The following is a 22,039-nucleotide window of genomic DNA, read 5'->3' as shown; positions in this document are numbered from 1 at the left end:
ACAAAAAGGTACGGCCAAACTTTCAGGAAACATTCCTCACACACACAGAAAGAAAATATGTTATGTGGACATGTGTCCGGAAACGCTTACTTTCCATGTTAGAGCTCATTTTATTACTTCTCTTCAAATCACATTAATCATGGAATGGAAACACACAGCAACAGAGCATACCAGCGTGACTTCAAACACTTTGTTACAGGAAATGTTCAAAACGTCCTCCGTTAGCGAGGATACGTGCATCCACCCTCCGTCGCATGGAATCCCTGATGCGCTGATGCAGCCCCGGAGAATGGCGTATTGTATCATAGCCGTCCACAATACGAGCACGAAGAGTCTCTACATTTGGTACCGGGGTTGCGTAGACAAGAGCTTTCAAATGCCCCCATAAATGAAAGTCAAGAGGGTTGAGGTCAGGAGAGCGTGGAGGCCATGGACTTGGTCCGCCTCTACCAATCCATCGGTCACTGAATCTGTTGTTGAGAAGCGTACCAACACTTCGACTGAAATGTGCAGGAGCTCCATCGTGCATGAACGACATGTTCTGTCGTACTTGTAAAGGCACATGTTCTAGCAGCACAGGTAGAGTATCCAATATGAAATCATGATAACGTGCTCCATTGAGCGTAGGTGGACGAAACTAAAATGAGCTCTAACACGGAAATTAAGCGTTTCCGGACACATGTCCACATAACATCTTTTCTTTATTTGTTTGTGAGGAATGTTTCCTGAAAGTTTGGCCGTACCTTTTTGTAACACCCTGTATATCCACGGGAGTTAGTAGATTTGGGTATCTACTAACACGAGCTCGATTATATAGGTGAAAATACAGCGTTGGCATCGAGGCAAAAGTATCTGTTCAGATGCAGACTGTTTACAGAAATACACCACCATTCTCACTTCAGCCTTCGCTGGACGTAATTATCCTACCAGCCTACTTCAAAAGCACATTTCCCGGGCCGCCACATCCGACCCTGATACGGCCGATACCTACAAAGAACAGCTTACACCACTTGTCATTCAGTATTTTCTTGGTCTTGAATGTATTAATCAGCCCTTTAGAGAAGGCCATGACTTCCTAAAATCATGTCCGGAAATAGGTCCGTTCTGTCTGAGATTTTTCCCGTCACACCTCACTGCTCCCCCCCCCCCCCCCCCTCACCATGCAATATCCTTGTCAGACCGTAACCTAACCCCCTCCTGCACCCATCTCCCTACCCTGTGGCCGCTACCCTGTGACCGTCCCCGCTGCAAGACTTGCCCTATGCACCCTGCTACCGCTAGCAATAACGGGTCCACACCTGGTGGTCTAGCCGCTAGCGTTGATGCCTCTGCATCAAGGGGTCCCGGGTTCGATTCACGGCCGCGTTGGGGATTTTCTCTCCGCAGGGACTGGGTGTTAGTGTTCTCCTCATCATTTCATCAGGATCATCGTTCGTGACAGTGGCTAGATTGTATTGTGAAAAACGGGCGATGATGACTGTGCAGTTGAGCGTCCTACAAACCATCAGCACCAGCTCTGTAATTGGTCAAACGTATACTAACAAGGGGAGAGCCGCCTATGAAACGAAACATGTAATGTACCAGCTGTTATGTAAACACCGCTCGGCCTTTTACATCCGTCACGATAAAGGATGACAGCCAAAAACAGTTGCAGGATAAAAATTTATTAAAATTCTTGACCAAGGTTTCGGTACATATAAATATACCTTCATCAGAAGTAAAAAATCCTGAACAGGAAGACACTTTCATTAGAAAAGCCATAGCATCGGAAGTGAGAAACACAAAAGCTTAAGTAACAGTGAAATTACCAAAGTAATACAGGCACAAAATCTTAAGTTACCTACTGAAATTACATCGTGTAATGGAGATTAATAAACCAATTATGCCAAAGGCGTCGTCAATAATTGAGACATCTTCTCCATTAGTACAACATGACTATGGGCACAGGGTCAATGCGAACAGTTTAGCACCAGTACTTCGCCTATGCACTATCGAGACAAGAGTGTGAAAGCACTAGGGCAGATGGTTTCGCCGAGAGAGGGCACTTGTGGTATGTGCCAGACACTCGCGCATATTAAAATCCATGAATACATACACTCCTGGAAATGGAAAAAAGAACACATTGACACCGGTGTGTCAGACCCACCATACTTGCTCCGGACACTGCGAGAGGGCTGTACAAGCAATGATCACACGCACGGCACAGCGGACACACCAGGAACCGCGGTGTTGGCCGTCGAATGGCGCTAGCTGCGCAGCATTTGTGCACCGCCGCCGTCAGTGTCAGCCAGTTTGCCGTGGCATACGGAGCTCCATCGCAGTCTTTAACACTGGTAGCATGCCGCGACAGCGTGGACGTGAACCGTATGTGCAGTTGACGGACTTTGAGCGAGGGCGTATAGTGGGCATGCGGGAGGCCGGGTGGACGTACCGCCGAATAGCTCAACACGTGAGGCGCGAGGTCTCCACAGTACATCGATGTTGTCGCCAGTGGTCGGCGGAAGGTGCACGTGCCCGTCGACCTGGGACCGGACCGCAGCGACGCACGGATGCACGCCAAGACCGTAGGATCCTACGCAGTGCCGTAGGGGACCGTACCGCCACTTCCCAGCAAATTAGGGACACTGTTGCTCCTGGGGTATCGGCGAGGACCATTCGCAACCGTCTCCATGAAGCTGGGCTACGGTCCCGCACACCGTTAGGCCGTCTTCCGCTCACGCCCCAACATCGTGCAGCCCGCCTCCAGTGGTGTCGCGACAGGCGTGAATGGAGGGACGAATGGAGACGTGTCGTCGTCAGCGATGAGAGTCGCTTCTGCCTTGGTGCCAATGATGGTCGTATGCGTGTTTGGCGCCGTGCAGGTGAGCGCCACAATCAGGACTGCATACGACCGAGGCACACAGGGCCAACACCCGGCATCATGGTGTGGGGAGCGATCTCCTACACTGGCCGTACACCACTGGGACACTGAATAGTGCACGGTACATCCACACCGTCATCGAACCCATCGTTCTACCATTCCTAGACCGGCAAGGGAACTTGCTGTTCCAACAGGACAATGCATGTCCGCATGTATCCCGTGCCACCCAACGTGCTCTAGAAGGTGTAAGTCAACTACCCTGGCCAGCAAGATCTCCGGATCTGTCCCCCATTGAGCATGTTTGGGACTGGATGAAGCGTCGTCTCACGCGGTCTGCACGTCCAGCACGAACGCTGGTCCAACTGAGGCGCCAGGTGGAAATGGCATGGCAAGCCGTTCCACAGGACTACATCCAGCATCTCTACGATCGTCTCCATGGGAGAATAGCAGCCTGCATTGCTGCGAAAGGTGGATATACACTGTACTAGTGCCGACATTGTGCATGCTCTGTTGCCTGTGTCTATGTGCCTGTGGTTCTGTCAGTGTGATCATGTGATGTATCTGACCCCAGGAATGTGTCAATAAAGTTTCCCCTTCCTGGGACAATGAATTCACGGTGTTCTTATTTCAATTTCCAGGAGTGTACACACTAGCGAAAACAACCAAAAGGTTATAATAAAACGAAACCATCTGTCGTTGTGAATAAAAACATACTAGTCAATTAAGCACACATACACATCTAAAATCACAACCAACAAACATAAAAAATCTGTAAAATCCCAACAAGACAGGAAAAGCGCATTTCACCGTCATCAACAAGGAAGAAAACTAACTTCTAGTCAGCCAGACTATATTGCATTAAGGCAAGGAGGGGTTTGAAACTGTCTAAAAAATTTTTGTTTCGGTGAAATGCGCTTTTCCTGTCTTGTTGGGATTTTACGCATTTTTGATGTTTGTTGGTTGTGATTTTAGATGTGTATGTGTGCTTAATTGACTAGTATGTTTTTATTCACAACGACAGATGGTTTCGTTTTATTGTAACACTTTGGTTGTTTTCGCTAGTATGTATTTCACCGCTTACGTTACGCGAGATTCTCGCGCATTACACTAGTGCCCTGTCTCGTTAGATGTGTTCCATAGCGCAAGCTTTATCTGTTTGACACTAGGACACAGGGAAATTGGTTCTAAATTTTCTATTTTACATAAATGTTTTTAAATGGCCTGATACGTTTTATTTATTATGACAGAAATTTTGAATTAACACAACTTTTAATAATTTTTTATGCGCTTATGTAGGTATCCATGGATTTTAATATGCGCGAGTGTCTGGCATATACCACAAGTGCCCTCTCTCGCGAAACCATCTGCCCTAGTGCTTTCACACTCTTGTCTCGATAGTTCATAGGCGAAGTACTGGTGCTAAACTGTTCGCATTGACCCTCTGCCCATAGTCATGTTGTACGAATGGAGAAGATGTCTTAATTATTGACGACGCCTTTGGCATAATTGTTTTATTAATCTCCATTACATGATGTAATTTCAGTAAGTAACTTAAGATTTTGTGCCTGTATTACTTTGGTAATTTCACTGTTACTTAAGCTTTTGTTTCTCACTTCCGATGCTATGGCTTTTATAATGAAAGTGTCTTCCTGTTCAGGATTTTTTACTTCTTATGAAGGTATATTTATATGTACCGAAACCTTGGTCAAGAAATTTTAATAAATTTTTATCCTGCAACTGTTTTTGGCTGTCATCCTTTATCGTGAAGAATTTCAACAGTTTCTGTTGCAGCCATGTTTAAAATTTTGTTTTACATCCGTGTGAGTACCACCAAATTATCAGTTAGGCTGAATGGGAATAGGCAGAGGATGTATACCGGCAACATAAACAGTAACCTGTTTCTAGGCAGCATGACAGTCATTACGTAGGTGCCTGTTTCACCACACGCCCCATCTGGATTCTTGCCCCAGACGCCAGTTTCTCAGAACTCAGAAGGTGACAACTGGCGCTACAACATGTTCTTGGTTCTCACTACCCACCTGGCCATAATTTAGATTAATTTCTTCGGTCTCGGCACTTCTTTTCAGTGACTATTCCTTGCTTCACTCTATTTTAGTTTTCTACATCTTTTATTTTCTGCCCTGTCTATTTTTTCCCACCTCCCCCTCCCCACCCCCATCTACCACATATAATGCGCTTTGCTTTCCTGCCTTATTAACTCATGCACGATGTCTTTTTGGTCACATCTCTCTTGCGCATTATGATATGTTCCAACTGTAAGCTCTCACGTTTTCAAAACTTTTGCCCACCTGACGCTGGCTTCTCGCCAACTTTGCCGAATTCTCCCCACTTGCTAAACTACCGCCTTCCTTACCCTTCAACCTTTCTGCCAGAAGAAGAACCCCCACTGGCTTCGAAAGCTTGCACGTTTCCCTAACCCTTATATGTTTTTATGTGTTTTATCCTGCCTCCGTTTGGTGAGTAAATATTTTATCCATTCAATTATATTACATTTTCAAAAGCCGATTCTTTTCGTTGATAGAAAATACGAACAGGTAAACATTAGTGGGGCTCATTAGATAAAAGTATTTTGAATTACGACGTGGAGCGTTTTACTAAGTTTATCGTGTGCGACTTTTCCCGGGGTGCGCCACACATGGCAATGACCCGCCTCCTTGCCTTTCTTCGCCGAGAAACCGCGGCGAGCGTACAAAGCCGTCTGGATGGACCAGCTGCTCCGGTCGCCACCCGTTCTCTACTTTCACTGGCGGTGAAGGTCGTACCCTCCCAGCTGGACCTGGTCAGCGGCAAACGTGTCTGCCTTTCACGCACACACACATCCTTCCGCGCACTTGAACATTTCCACGTCGACTTCCACATTCCTCTAACGCACCGGTCGAAAAAATGAATCTTACTAGAATTACAGGGGACAGGCAAAATAATGTGAACAGTGGTAGTAGTGGGATGGTTGACGGTCAACACCGCATGTAAGGCATGTGTCGCGCTGGACTGTGTGTGTTCAGTACGGACTACGCATCAGTGCTGGTTGAAACTTCCTGGCAAATTAAAACTGTGTGCCGGACCGAGACTCGAACTCGGGACCTTTGCCCTTCGCCGGCAAGTGCTCTACCAACTGAGCTACCCAAGCACGCCTCACGCCCCGACCTCACAGCTTCACTCTTTCAGGAATGCTAGTTCTGCGGGGCGTGAGTCGTGCTTGCGCAGCTCTGATGGTTTTGTGATTTGTTTTAATATGATTTTTTTTGCATAGGATGCATTTCATTTAGTGTTTGTGAACTGCCTAATTTGGTATCCAAATAGAATTCAATAAATAAATGGTCGGTAGAGCATTAGGCAAAAAAAAAACGGCCTGAAAAAAAAAAAAGATGGTAGAGCAATTGCCCGCGAAAGGCAAAGGTCCCGAGTTCGAGTCATGGTCCGGCACACAGTTTTAATCTGCCAGGAAGTTTCATATCAGTGCACACTCCGCTGCAGAGTGAAAATCTCATTTTGGAAACATGCCCCAGGCTGTGGCTAAGCCATGTCTCCGTTATATCCTTTCATTCAGGAATGCTAGTTCTGCAAGATTCGCAGGAGAGACTCTGTAAAGTTTGGAAGGTAGGACACGAGGTACTGGCAGAAGTAAAGCTGTGAGGACGGGGCGTGAGTCGTTCTTTGGTAGCTCAGTGGTAGAGTACTTACCCGCGAAAGGCAAAGGTCCCCAGTTCGTATCTCAGTCCGGTACACAGTTTTAATCTGCCAGGAAGTTTCATATCAGCGCACACTCCGCTGCAGAGTGAAAATCTCATTCTGGATAAGTGCAGGATCTTTACGAGTAGTGCACACTTCGTATTTGCATTCAGAGGCCGAGGTCGACGTGCTATGAGGGACCGAACAGAGTTCCAAAGAGGGCAGATTGTGGGGGCCCGAATAGCTGGAGCATCACTAACCAAGACTGCCAACTTGTTGAATGTTTCAAGAGCAACTGTTTCAACAGTCATGACAGCTTGCACAAAACATGGAAAGACGTCATCGTGTAAACGTAATAGTGAACGCAAATCAAAACTAAATGACAAGAGATGTCGTACACTAACATGAACTGTGTCGAAACGACACAAAACTACGGCGGCTGTAGTAAGTGCAGAGCTCAATAGCCATCTTCGAGACCCCGTATCTATCGACACTGTCCGCCGAGAACTCGATAAAGCGAATATTTGTGTAGAAGCTTCTATACCGAAACCATTAGTGACGCCAACCAACGCAAAGAAGCCTAAAACGTAGTCTCAGGAGTATAAGTCCTGGACGGCTGATCTGTGGAAACACGTAATATGGTCCGACGAGTCAACGTTTTCGTTATTTCCAACATGGGGCCGGGTTTACGTCTGGAGAATGCCAAAAGAATGGTACAATCCTGATCGCTAGATTCCAAAGGTTAAGCTTGGAAGGTGAAAGCGTGATGGTGTGGGCAGCGGTATCATGGTATTCTCCTGGTCCCATCGTTAGTCTCAATGGTCGTGTTACAGCCAATGATCACGTGAACATTTTAGATGATCAGTTACGCGCCGTGATTAAAATTTTCATCCCCAAAAATGATGCCGTACTTCAGGACGATAATGCACCCATTCACACAGCCAGGTCAGTACAATCGTGGTGTGGGGAGCGTGCAACTGAACTGCAGCGTCTTTCCCGGCCAACAGAGTCCCTGGACTTGAACATTATCGAACCCTTGCGGGTGGTATTGGAGCGCAGACTCCGGAGCAGATTTCCGCATCCCACGTCACTGCAGGAGGTGGAAGAAGTTCCGATCGAAGAGTGGCACAACATTCCACTGGAGACTATACATTCATTATATGCCAGTATTCCAAGAAGTATCGCAGCTGTTGTAAGTGGGCTGTTTAGGTTTTTATGTTGGCAACGCCATGTAGCGCTCTGAATGAAAACCACTTGCTGTGCTGTGTGCAGTCTGTGGCTGGTTTGCATTGTTGTTGGCTATTGTAGTGTTGGGCAGTTGGATGTGAACAGTGCGTAGCGTTGCGCAATTGGAGGTGAGCCGCCAGCAGTGGTGGATGTGGGGAGAGAGATGGCGGAGTTTTGAGAGCGGATGATCTGGACGTGTGTTCATCAGAGACAGTAAATTTGTAAGACTAGATGTCATGAACTGATATATATATATAATGACTTTTGAACACTATTAAGGTAAATACATTGTTTGTTCCCTATCAAAATCTTTCATTTGCTAACTATGCCTATCAGTAGTTAGTACCTTCAGTAGTTAGAATCTTTTATTTAGCTGGTAGTATTGGCGCTCGCTGTATTGCAGTAGTTCGAGTAACGAAGATTTTTGTGAGGTAGGAATTCGTGAAAGGTATAGGTTATTGTTAGTCAGGGCCATTCTTTTGTAGGGATTACTGAAAGTCAGAGTGCGTGCGCTAAAAATATTGTGTCACTTTAGTTTTGCTCAGCTGTTTGAAAATCAAATAACATAAGATGTTTATCAGCACAGTAATTTATTAATTTTTCTAAGGGGACGTTACACTGTGTTACAGGCAAATGGGGGTCCGACCCTTTATTAATAAAGCATTCCCTAGTAAGTACAGGTGTTCACGTTATTTTGCCTATCTCCTGTATTTACATCAGCTTCTACTCCCGGCGGCTACCTTTTGGTGTACGGAAGAGGGTAGTTCCCGCCTCACACACACGCACACACACACAAACACGCACACACACACACACACACACACACACACACACACACAGTCACTTTCTCACTTTCCTGTTCCAGTCGCGAGTGGTTCGCGGCATGAATGATTCTTGTTAAGCTTCCGTGTGAACTAGAATCTGCATAGTTTTACCTTTATGGTCATTCGGCCAGAAACACGCAGGAGGGAGCAATATACTGGTACGGTGACACCGAGGACCTTAAACGGCAAGCGACGCTAACGTTAAAATTCTGCGAGGAATTTTTGAGAAAGTTGTGACCGTGAGACAGCCTAATGGAAACTGAACAATCAATCTGGGATTCGTTTGACCAACACTAAACAGGTCAGGAACGGACGTTCTCCCAGCACAAAAGCAGGTCGTAACACTACGTATTAGAACCGGTCGCCAGCCTTCTTAGGCATTCTTGTGTCAAGCAAAATGATGAAGCAGAAGGCAGTGCTAAGGCTAACCTAACCTTCCTTGACACACTAGATGCAGCAGTTTATAGAACCAATCACCAACACACATGAAACTATTGGCAATACTAAACAAGGGAAAGCATAAAATGATTTTGATTCAATTCAGGGGGCCTGTTAAAGAATATACTCTATTGCTTCATTGCTTAACACAGGGTCTCTATGCCTGTGCATCAACCAACTTGCATTAGAACAGCTTTCTTTCTTAATCTCGGTTTGAAGCAATTAAACAGAAACCAAATCTAACTACACGCGCACTGACGGAGCCTTTGTATTGACTCATTATTAACTATGTAAAGCACCACAAACTATAACTCTTTAATATAATCCATTGTGGAGTAGAGGTAGCAGTTGTCGTTATACTGGTTATCACTGTTAGCATTCAACCGCGATTCTTAAACATATATTTTAACAATGCGTTTCAAGAGACAATGCTCTCATCATCAGGTTGTAATGTCTATGTCATGAAATTAAACGGACTAAAAAGACAAAATACCATCACAAACAGTTGGGAAGTCCATAGAGTAAAACAGAATTAAAAGTATGTTGGACTGTGGGACCTCGTCTTACATTGAAGTTGTTGACACAAGTCGATGGCCGCCCCACAGCTACCAGATATGCTCTCGCACTGTGCCGGCTCGGGAGCTGTTGTGGACTGACGTGCCTAGGTGTTGTGGCGTGGTTACAGCCGTGTGCTTGACGGTAACGCTATGCTATTGGGCGCCTGATTTCCTTATTGCATTGGTCTGCTATCGTTAGCCTCTCGCAACTCCGTCAGTGACATGCTACAAGTTTAAAGTCGCATACCTACCCTAGCCTACCCTAAAATAATTCTAAAAACCCGCTAAAAAATCTCATTTCTTTAAAATTATCTTGTGCATTTAGAATATTGCTTTGTTTCTTTTCATGGAGAGCTATCTCGATTTCCTGTAGTAAATCAAGTTTCCTCCCTTTCTTTTCTACATGCAATATTTCTGCGTTATCTTCTATGCTGTTAAGGGGATGGCCTGTTTCATATATATGGTTCGCAACAGCTGATTTGTCATAATTTCTTAACCTGAACGCATCTTTATGTTCTTTATACCGGATCGCGAATGATCTTCCTGTCTGCCCTATATATTTTGCATCACAAGTTCTGCACTGAATCTCATAAACTCCCGATCTTTCAAACTTATTTCTCTCCTCGCCAATATCGTGCTTAAGGTTATACCTCACTAGGTTATTAGTCTGAAAAGCTATTTTAACATCGTATGGCTTAAAAAAATTTGCTATCTTTTGTGAGACTGTTCCGTAGTATGGCATCGTGATAATTTTCACTTCCTCTCCATCAGGTTTATTCTTTTTGCGTTTATTACTTTTCCGTAACAGTTTTTTAACCATATCTATTCTGTAACCGTTATTCATCGCTATTCTCTTAACGGTATTGATTTTAGTCTCCCTATCTTTTTCGCTCATAGATATATTATTGCCCTATGCACGAGACTACGGAAAGCAGCTTCTTTATAAGCCAGCGGATGGCATGAATCATTCGGGACCACGGCATCAGTCGTAGTTTGTTTTCTATAAATGTATAACGCATGTTTGTTGCCCTGCTTTTTTATATTCAGGTCCAGGAACTGTAAACAATTGTCAGTTTCATACTCCACAGTAAATTCTATATTATTATGTGCACACAGAAAATATGTGTTGATGACGTGATTGCACAATTGCGTGCGGATTCTCGTCAGCCCAGACATGTTGATTGTGAAAATTTACAATTTGATCACCTTGGAATGAAGCCTTATCTGTAAAGAGAACATTTGCACTGAAATGAGGATTGACACATTGTTGGATGAACCATTCGCAGAAGTGTACCCGTGGATGCCAATCAGCTGCTGATAGTGCCTGCACACGCTGTACATGGTACGGAAACAACTGGTTCTCCCGTAGCACTCTCCATACAGTGACGTGGTCAACGTTACCTTGTACAGCAGCAAGTTCTTTGACGCTGACATTAGGGTTATCGTCAACTGCACGAAGAATTGCCTCGTCCATTGCAGGTGTCCTCGTCGTTCTAGGTCTTCCCCAGTCGCGAGTCATAGGCTGGAATGTTCAGTGCTCCCTAAGACGCCGATCAATTGCTTCGAACGTCTTCCTGTCGGGACACCTTCGTTCTGGAAATCTGTCTCGATAAAAACGTACCGCGCCAGGGCTATTGCCCCGTGCTAATCCATACATGAAATGGGCATCTGCGCACTCCGCATTTGTAAACATTGCACTGACTGCAAAACCACGTTCGTGATGAACAAAACACTAACCTGTTGCTGTTACGTACTGATGTGCATGATGCTAGTTCTGTAGAGCAATGAGTCGCATGTCAACACAAGCACCGAAGTCAACATTACCTTCCTTCAATTGGGTGAACTGACGGTGAATCGAGGAAGTACAGTACATACTGACGAAACTAAAATGAGCTCTAACATGGAAATTAAGCGTCTCCGGACACATATCCACATAACATATTTTCTTTATTTGTGTGTGAGGAATGTTTCCTGAAAGTTTGGCCGTAACTTTCTGTAACACCCTGTGTAGTATATAAGTTTTAAAACGGCTCAGACTACACTCGCATGTTGATGGACTCGATCCAGCGGAGTGGGATGCTTGATGGAGCTTCTCATTGCCACCAGGGAAGCGTCTGATTGGACAGTCATTCACAATGTGGCTCATTGTTTGGATGTAACCACAGTCACACACACTGTCACTTGAGAAGCCCCACTTGTGCATGTTGTATTTGCACCTACCCTCTTCGGTCCGATATCTGTTTAACTGCACCCACACCTGCCTTGGTTGGTGGAAGCCTGGAACTGGAACTGTTGGATTGTCTACAAGTTCGTGGTTTCGGGTTCTTGTAGCTTGCCACTCACGTTTCCACTCGGTGTCCTGGTCGAATCCTGTGTATAGCATTTGGACTCCAATTTCATATGCTGGTCTTCTAGATTTGAGGCGTTTCCTGGGCAGTGATAGCAAATCGTCACGGAGAGGGATCGAGTTGTTTTCAGAAACTTGCTGACAGAGGTTGTAAAGAGCAGCCTTTCGACGGAGGCCTGGTGGACAGATGTTTGAAAGCACTGGTAGCCAGCAGGTAGGTGTAGGCCGGACTGAACCACTAATTACTCTCATAACTGAGTTCAGTTGGAAGTCTACTTTCACTACGTGGGCGCTTCCGAGCCAAACTGGTGCACAGTATTCTGCTGCAGAGTACACCAGTGCAATGGATGCTCCTACGAGAACTGATGTGCTCGCTCCCCATGTACTGCCTGCCAGCTGTCTCACAAGGTTCACTCGTGTTTGTATCTTCTTGGCCAAGTTGGAAAGGTGTTTTTTGTACGTTAAAGTTCTGTCCAGAGTGACTCCCAGGTATTTTGGGCTTTCGTTGTATCTGACTGTACCAAGAGGGCTGAACTGTGGACTGATCTTTGCTGATGAAAGGCGATTAGAGAGGTGTAACAGGCTTACCTCGGTTTTAGAAACATTTGGTCTCAGTCGCCATGTCTCAAAATACTCATAAAGTTTAGTAAGGATGTTCGTTAGGTGTTCTTCACACTCAGAAAGGTCTTCACTCTGACATGAAATTGCCAGGTCATCTGCATATTGAAATTTTAGGCAGGTCAGCTGTGTAGAGGTTGAATAACACTGGAGCAGAACAGAGCCCTGAGGTAATCCGTTATTGAGTACATGCCATCTGCTTTTCTCTTCTCCTTGATGTACTTTAAACCGCCTATTGCTTAACATGTTATTTAAGTGATTGCCTAGACTAATGCAAGGTATTGCTCTCAAAAATTTCAATAATAGGATCTTGCGCCACACTGTGTCACAAGCTGCTGATAGGTCATTGAACATTACTCCAGTTTTAAGTCTCTTTTGGTATCCAGCTTCTATGTGAGTAGTCAAGAAGATCACTTGTCCACAGCAGCTTCTATAAGGTCTGAATTCAGCTTGTTCAGGTGGTATCATAGCATTAATTTGATCTTGGATTCGTGTTAGAATCATTCTTTTCAATAGCTTGTAAGCACAGCTAAGTGGAGATATTGGGCGGAAGTGATCTGCAGCTGTTCCCTCTTTCCCTGGCTTTTTGATAGAGATAATTTTTACTCTTTTAAACTTTTTGGATAATTTTGCTGTATGAAGAATTTCGTTAAAGGGCAAACTAGCCAATGTCGCGTTACCGGTCCACTGAGCATCCAAAAATTCAGGGTAAAGCCCATCTGCCCTGCAGCTTTTCTACATTTCGTATGCTTCACGACTGTTTCCTGTCCAGTGATTGTAACTGGAGAAGCGAATTCCGGGTTATGTTGCAGAGATTTCCGTAAGCTCTCTCTTTACTTGCCGAAGGTTTGCTTTATCTGTTGGGACATTGACTAGCGATTGAGTCGCATGAGACCATTGAGTTTTCTTTGTTGTGGGAAGGGTCTTCTCCAAGTTTGTGAATCAGCGTCCATGCTATTCTACTGGAGTGTGTGAAATCGAGCTCCCTTGATTCTTTATGCCATTTTTCTCTCCTTTGTTCATTCAAGGAATTCATAATGTTCGTACCTGTTTCTTGGTCTCCAGTTTCCTTGAATTGGTTAAACAGCTGGTTGATCTCTTCATTCCAGCCAGGAATGTATTCTTTCCGGCATCCTCTGGGTATGCTCTTTTTGGCAGTAGATATTACGATCTTTAAAAACTATGAGTATGATTTTGGAAGTGTAGTGACCTGTGTTATTGACTCGTCAGGCAATTTAGAAAATTTATCCCAATCTGCTTCTTGAAAATTCCAGCGGGATACAGGAGCAGATCACTCTGGGGGAATGTGTAGCCCGTAGGAGATGAGAATGGGGCGATGCTGCCTTCTGGGAAAGTCATGCAGGACCTTTCTGATGATAGTTCCGCCACTACTCTCCAAGGGTCCATAGGTGACAGGCAGAGGTCAGGTGTGCTCTCTGTACCCCATCTTCCAGACCTGAATGTGCCTTTTCCCTTTGCATCATAGTGGAGCTTTAAGTTGTTTGCTTCCATCCATTCTGCCAGACTTCTACCATTTTCATCCTCTTTGGCATAGCCCCACTCATAACTATGGCTGTTAAAATCGCCTATATATATTGCAGGATGTTTTAGCACTGGAAGTTGTTTGCGCCAAGTGCTATTCGCTTGTTTCTAAATATTTGCTATTTTTATATTTCCGATCTGAATCACCGCTACCATCACGTTTTCTTTGTCTGATTTCTCCTCGAGAATAACTGAGACATCCTTTAAGTTGTTGCGGACAAAGCTGGCAACTCCATGTTGAGGGTGGTTAATTCGGGACACTAATTTATAGCCTGGGATGCGCCCTCGCTTCCACAGAGCGTTCTCATCTTCAGTATGAGTCTCTTGCAGCGCTAAGACGTCCGCCCTATTCTCTCTCAAAATTTTAGATAGTATTTCGCCCATATTTCTGGACAGTCCCTCAACATTCAGTTGACATATTCTGAGCACGTTTCCAGGTTCGCCCTGAACAGTGCCGTTTGTATAGGGTTTCATACTACTGCTAATTTCGTAATCGCCGTTGGAATTATCATTAACCCTTTCAGGGGCAAAATAAATAAAAATTTTTTTTTTAATTTTTCCTTGTTTTTATTGTATTAATTTTCATACAGTGAGACAGAAAAATGTAAAAATTAAATGGAATATACATAAACTGAACATATACAGGGTGGTTTCAAATGGAACCACCACAACATTCACGGACATAAATGCATTATTTCGTTATTATTACAGTACATATAGTACTAATGTCAACAGAACAGTATTCTGCATTTAATACAGGCATAAAAGTTACCTAATACAGAAGAATACAGTTACAATTTGAGAACAAAGACGTTCGCTCACAGCGTACAAAAATGGCTAACAAACTCGCCTCACTACTTGCTAACATTTACAGATTTGGAAGCGGTTCCAGTGACAGCCGCTAGAGGGCAGCACCAACTAGGCTGCTGAATGGTATCCCAAATGTAGCCACTGCCCTTTCGCCACAAAATGAGAATATTGTAGGTGGTTTCAAACGGAACCATTTCCCCTGAAAGGGTTAAATCACCTTCTGCGAGAGTTAGCCTAATTGGAAAGGACCAATTAGTTGCCCAGGGAGCACCGGCAGTGATCAAGGCACATGAAGATGCAATCGAAGGCGAAAAAAGTGACTGCTCACGTGGAGGTCTCTCGCTTGCTCCCCGTATATATATATATATCTCACTGCCGGTGCTCCCTGGGCAACTAATTGGTCCTTTCCAATTAGGCTAATATATATATAAACAGTTAATCACGTCTTATATCTCAAAAAACCTTTTACATCACCCAAGTTCCCAGAACTTCTAAAGACTGTGTTTATTGTAACACAGACGCAGTCCCTTTGACTTTTCAGAGATGTCACTAAACCCATCCAAAGGCCGGCCGGTGTGGCCATGCGGTTCTAAGCGCATTAGTTTGGAACCGCGTGACCGCTACGGTCGCAGGTTCGAATCTTGCCTCGGGCAAGGATGTGTGTGATGTCCTTAGGTTAGTTGGGTTTAAGTAGTTCTAAGTTCTAGGCGACTGATAGTAGTTAAGTCCCATAGTGCTCAGAGCCATTTGAACCCATGCAAAGATGTAAACAACTATGCATGAGTAGCGCCCATCAGACGGAGGGATCCGACAGCCGATCAGTTCCAGTCATTCCACCAGGAAGGAGGTACACGGCTCGTGTTTCCTGTAGTTGAACCATGCCTAGACGGTCAATACCACCGTTCAATCGCGTCCGCAGTGTGCCAGGAAGGGCTCTCAACAAGGGAAGCGTCCAGGCGTCTCGGAGTGAATCAAAGCGATGTTGTTCGGACATTGAGGAGATACAGAGAGACAGGAACTGTCGATGACATGCCTCGCTCAGGCCGCCCAACAGCTACTACTCCGGTGGATGACCGCTACCTACGGATTATGGCTCGGAGGAATCCTGGCAGCAACGCCACCGTGTTGAATAGTGCTTTTCGTGCAGCCACAGGACGTCGTGTTAAAGACTCAAATTGTGCGTAAAAGGCTGCATGATGCGCAACTTCAGTCCCAACGTCCACGGCGAGGTCCATCTTTGCAACCACGACACCGTGCAGCGCGGTGCAGATGGGCCCAACACGATGCCGAATGGACCGCTCAGGATTGGCATCACGTTCTCTTCACCAATGAGTGTTGCATATGCCTTTCACCAGACAATTGTCGGTGTTTGGAGGCAACCCGGTCAGGCTGAAAGCCTTGGACACACTGTCCAGCGAGTGCAGCAAGGTAGAGATTGCCTGCTGTGTTGGGGTGGCATTACGTGGGGCAGACGTACGCGGCTGCTGGTCATGGAAGGCGCCGTAGCGGCTATACGAATCGTGAATGCCATCCTCCGACCGATAGTGCGACCAAATCGGCAGCATATTGGCGAGGCATTCGTCTTCATGGACGACAATTCGCGCACCCGTCGTGCACATCTTGTGAATGACTTCCTTCAGGATAACGACATCACTCGACTACAGTGTCCAGCATGTTCTCCAGACATCAACTCCTTGGAACATGTCTCAGATAGATTGGAAAGGGCTGTTTATGGACGACGCAACCCACAAACAATTCTGAGGGATCTACGACGAATCGCCGTAGAGGAGTGGGACAATCTGGGCCTACAGTGTGTAAGGGGTTCACCACCCTGCTGGAGCAAATGTAATTTCGATGTATTGTTCACGCGCTGCCTGCGACAGAAAACACCTTTGCTGCAACTGAGTCGCAGGTCAGAGCAGTTGTAGTCTGTTGCTGGTGCAGCGCAGTTCACAGCCATCTATTGAAAGGTAAATTTTATTATTTTTATTGGCATGCGCGTAGTTAAGTCACTTGTCTGAGATGTTAATATGAGTCTGTTTCAATCTTTTTGTGATTCGCCAGCACCAGTTGACCCAGATTTGTAATATTCAGATCTTTATCAGTAATGTAAAAGACTTTCAGAATAAAAATTAAACGAGTCAACAAAAAAAGGAAGGAATAATTTTGCCTTAAGCCACTGCCAGTCCCGATCCAGCCATTTATTTAAATTTAAATGTTTCAGAAATTTTCTCAGATCATAGTCATATGTTCTTTAGTAATAAGGCCGGCCGTTGTGGTCGAGCGGTTCTAGGCGCTACAGTGTGGAAACGCGCGACTGCTACGGTCGCAAGTTCGAATCCTGCCTCGGGCACGGATGTGTGTGCTGTCCTTAGGTTAGTTAGGTTTAAGTAGTTCTAAGTCTAGGGGACTCATGACCTTAGATGTTAAGTCCCATAGTGCTCAGAGCCATTTGAACCATTTCTTTTAGTAATAAGACGACCAGCTGTGCAGCTTTGTCAATAAGCAAGGCCAGTTTTTCTCGTAATTCAGATCTCGGACAAATGTTGTCCAGTATTAGTAGATAGGCCAACATTGCACTAAGATGTGCCATTTACGAGCAGCGTTACACCATCATGAGGTACGAATTTTTCAGTTTATTTCTCAAGGACAGATTCAGATTCGTTTCACAGGGCCATGGCGTAGCGCTGCTTACGTCCTAATTTATCAGTTTTCATGAGTTAAAATATTTTTAAAAAAATTATTATTTTTATTTTATACAGGAAGGTTGCACTTGGCGATATCCGGCTAGGATCGTAATTTTGAGAATTTTCTGGGAAGTAGTCAGCTATATATCTGCTCTTACTTATTCAGTGTTAAGCATTGGCTGAATTTGGCGCAACGCATTTGCTAATTTGTCATATTTTTTCACGGATCATCGGCAATTTATTGTTCATTGTACTTGCTCCACTTTGTGTCCGCTTTTTCTTTGTTTGATTTTGTGTCCACCATTGTCTTACGAAAATGCCGCGAAAAACCGCAAACAGTAAATCGCGAAGTGCAATGAATAAAAACGATGATTTGAGTAGTTTAACTGATAATACTAGCGGTATTTAGTCTCATAGTTGTAACCCTTCAACCTTACACAATCAGTGCATATCAGCCACCTGAAACATTTCAAATTTAAACGATGAGCAAATTATGTCCACAGTTTACGTAGTAACTATTGATGTCTCGTTGCGTTCGATTACAACGAACGCTGCCCAGTTTCGCACATCGCATGTGCTGGATGTGTGAGCAAACAAATGTTACCAGTGAAAACGTGCAATTTACTCAGGATATGTCAGATTTATTTGGTTCCGATGTAGTGACCAACAGTGCACAACCAGTCAGCAGACCTTTCCATGAATCAGACAATGACCAAATGGTCACAGAACAAGTATCAAATGCAGATACACTATCACACAGCATAAAAAACACAGTCGCTAATTTTGACGTTGATCCAGTCATGGCAGTATTGCTACAACTTAATGAATATTTTAAACAGTCGAATGAAAAACAAGACAACAATTATAAAGAACTTAACAAACGCCTTGATCAAACAAACCGATGAAAATTTCAAACAGATTAATGAAAAACTTGACACCACTATTGAACAGCTAACTGAATAGATTACAGCCATTGCCGAGCAATGTAATGAAACTAAAAAGCAATTATATGAGGAAATTAAGGCCTGTGCTAGGAATAGTAGTGAAGAAATCAAATCCGTTGCACAAGAGATATGCAACACACACGAAGCTACAACAAAATTACTTAGAGATGACATCAACGCAATCGCTAAACAGCGTTCAGAAAGCACAACACAGTTACACGATGAGATTAAAGCAGTATCAGCAGAACTTTCGCGCGCTTTGTATGCGAAAATTTAGGAGAAATTTGAACAACAGAACACCCAAATTGATGAACGTTTTAATTGCCACCTACAAAAGAGCGAAACGCATTACCGCAAATTCATACAGAACAGAACAAAGTAAAGAAACAAGTCATACAAACAATTACTACACAGAGACTGGAAGATAAGCGTTAAATTGTTAGCGAAAGTAAAACATATGTTGACACCAACATTGCCACAGTACCGGATGAAATTAACACAGTCAAACAATAGAACACAGAGTTACATTATGAACTTACCGATCTGAAAACAAAAACAGACTCTAGTATTCAGACCTTAGAAAACAAATACACGGAAGACTTTCAGAAAGTTAGTAGTAGACTTGAACAACTGGAATTAGTGAAAGATCCCGATGCCATTACAGCACACGTTAAAAATTAAACAAAACCACGCGTAAAATGCAAAAACAGATTGATGCTTGTGACACCAGGTAAAAGCACTAACTGAAAAATTTGATGAATTAGCGAGTAGATTTGACGTTATCGAGAACAATAAAGACATTAAATGACGATACGTCACCAGTTTCCTTTAATCAGACACCCGAATTTCAAAATATGCAGCAAACAATCAGTGAGTTAGGTACATCGAATAATATGCTACGTCGAAAAATGTTATCTTTACAGCATGAAGTGACAGAAATGAAAAATGTTTCAGCCTATAACATCTCACAGCATACGCCACATTCTGAACATTTGTCACTCAGCCAACACAGCCCGATGCCATTACAGCACACGTTAAAAATTAAACAAAACCACGCGTAAAATGCAAAAACAGATTGATGCTTGTGACACCAGGTAAAAGCACTAACTGAAAAATTTGATGAATTAGCGAGTAGATTTGACGTTATCGAGAACGATAAAGACATTAAATGGCGATACGTCACCAGTTTCCTTTAATCAGACACCCGATTACAGATTACAGAGAGTACGTCACTTAGATTCCGAACAGACACAGACAAGCACGTTCTTATACAACCCTGATCTTGCTCAAACATTTAGAGACGATAATTTTGACTACAAGCACTTTTTATCCGTTAGGAAACTTAAGACATTTAAAAATGACAGAACACAAATTCACCCCTTGGACTGGATATAACAATTTACTTTTGCATTTCCACCAACTTGGCCTGTTATGCACAAGCTAGAATTTATTTGAAGCTTTTTGGAAGGGAAACCAGAAACTCGCATGAGACCGATCGCGAGACAATGTCACTCAGTAGAAGAATTTCAAAACGGTTCAAATGGCTCTGAGCGCTATGGGACTTGACATCTGAGGTCATCAGTCCCCTAGAACTTAGAACTACTTAAACCTAACTAACCTAAGGACATCACACATATGGATGCCCGAGGCAGGATTCGAACCTGCGAGCGTAGCGGTCGCGCGGTTCCAGACTGAAGCGCCTAGAACCGCTCGGCCACACCGGCCGGCAATTTCAAAATGCTTTTCTGTCAGCGTACTGGTCGAAAACGATACAGCGCCGTATCAAGGATCAGTTAATCAGCCTACCGAATTATGAAAACTCAAATTTCTCCACTATTACGCAATTCTTTGAACATATGGCGCAGCAAAACCAATATTTATGCGAATTATACAGCGAGTCAGCACTATCCGAGACGATAGTCAGCAAAGCCTTCAGCTACGTCATTTGCTACGACCTAGCAAGGCGCCATTGATATTGCAAATAATGTACAGTCAAGAGTGACGTTCACCAATTATGGATTAAAGTTAAGTATTCCAGCAGCTACGTACGTTTTTTGCTAAAGTCTAACTTCCTTGACCTGTTCCAGACCTCACGCCAGCCTGCGTGAGCTAAAACGCGTGCCTTTCGGCTTCCTCTCAAAACCGGTGTTGGCTCTCCTGCCAACCCACAACACTGTGGGCGATCGGTTTCATTAATGATAATGTCATTAACGTGACGAGAATCAAGCATAAGGCGAAGTGAGCCGTATTCTTTTCTTGACAATGTGAAGCGGGTTTATAGACGGACTAACTGCCGGTTCGATAATGCCTTGGTCGAGCATAGCTTGTAGTTCTTTCTTGACTTGTTCTCTGTGGATATAAGGAATAGGATAATGTTGGGCTTTAAATGTGTCGTTCTCTTTAACTTGAAATTCACACATAAAACGGGACATAGTGCCAGGGATGTTGTCGAAAACTGGGGCTTGCTTTTAAGGAGTATCACGTAATTGGCTACGTTCGTAATTTGTATTTGCATTGCTCTGTTTTACTTTCTCAGAAATTTTTTGTATCACGTCGTAATAAAATTCGTCTAGTGTATCGTAGTTGTGTACATAAGTATCTGTGAAAAAGGTGGAATGCCAATCTATGTTGATGTAGAAATGACTTGTGTTCGATTAATTGCCTGTACTTCTGCTGATAATGTGTGCTGAAATTTCAGTGCAAGCTGTTCTTTTCCATCCTTTAAAATCAAATAAGACTTTTAGAAATCGATAATTACGTCGTGCTGTACCAAAAAATTCGTGCCTAAAATAACGTCTGTTGTCAATAAAGGAACAATCTAAAAGTTTGTGTGAAACGTATGACCTGCAGCAAAAAATGATAAGTGTGTCTGTAGTTTTACATCTACTCCTTTACCGGATACTGCACCTCTTACTTTAGTTTTGCCTAGTGGTAACGTAGGATAATTGTTTTCGTTGTTACATTTGTTGAAAGTCTCTTCATTTATGATCCAGAAACGATTACTGCTGAAAATGTGAATGATCCAATTTCTACTTAAATAAGAGGGTAGGAAATAGTTTTCTGTATAACTGGTTTTCCATGTAAAAGTATATCTCGGATATCGTCAAAAGTTATTGCATTTTCGTGAACAAAATCTTGTGTATCAAAGATGTTGCTCACGTTGCTGCAAGATGCAACCGCTACTGTATCTAGTCAAACTCTCTCTGGCGTGCTGTTATTTGCGGGAGGATGCTGTGGCATTTCAACTATCTGTGCTGTTCTGTTACTTCGTCCTGAAGTACTAGGTTGAGGATGATATCGACTGTATGGTTCATTCATGATAATCTGTGGCTGTGGATGATTCTGCTGCTGACAAAACCTGCTGTTATTAAATGTGCGTTGAAAACTGTGCTCAGTGCATTTACGTTTGTCATGATAGTTGCTATTATACGGCGCGTTGCGATGAGAGTTGAAATAATGGCTTTTCTGTACATGTTGGTTTTCTTGTTGCTGAGC

The sequence above is a fragment of the Schistocerca cancellata genome, chromosome 10 (assembly GCF_023864275.1).
Source record: "Schistocerca cancellata isolate TAMUIC-IGC-003103 chromosome 10, iqSchCanc2.1, whole genome shotgun sequence".
NCBI classification, from domain to species: Eukaryota; Metazoa; Arthropoda; class Insecta; order Orthoptera; family Acrididae; genus Schistocerca; species Schistocerca cancellata.
This window is presented reverse-complemented; position numbering follows the sequence as displayed.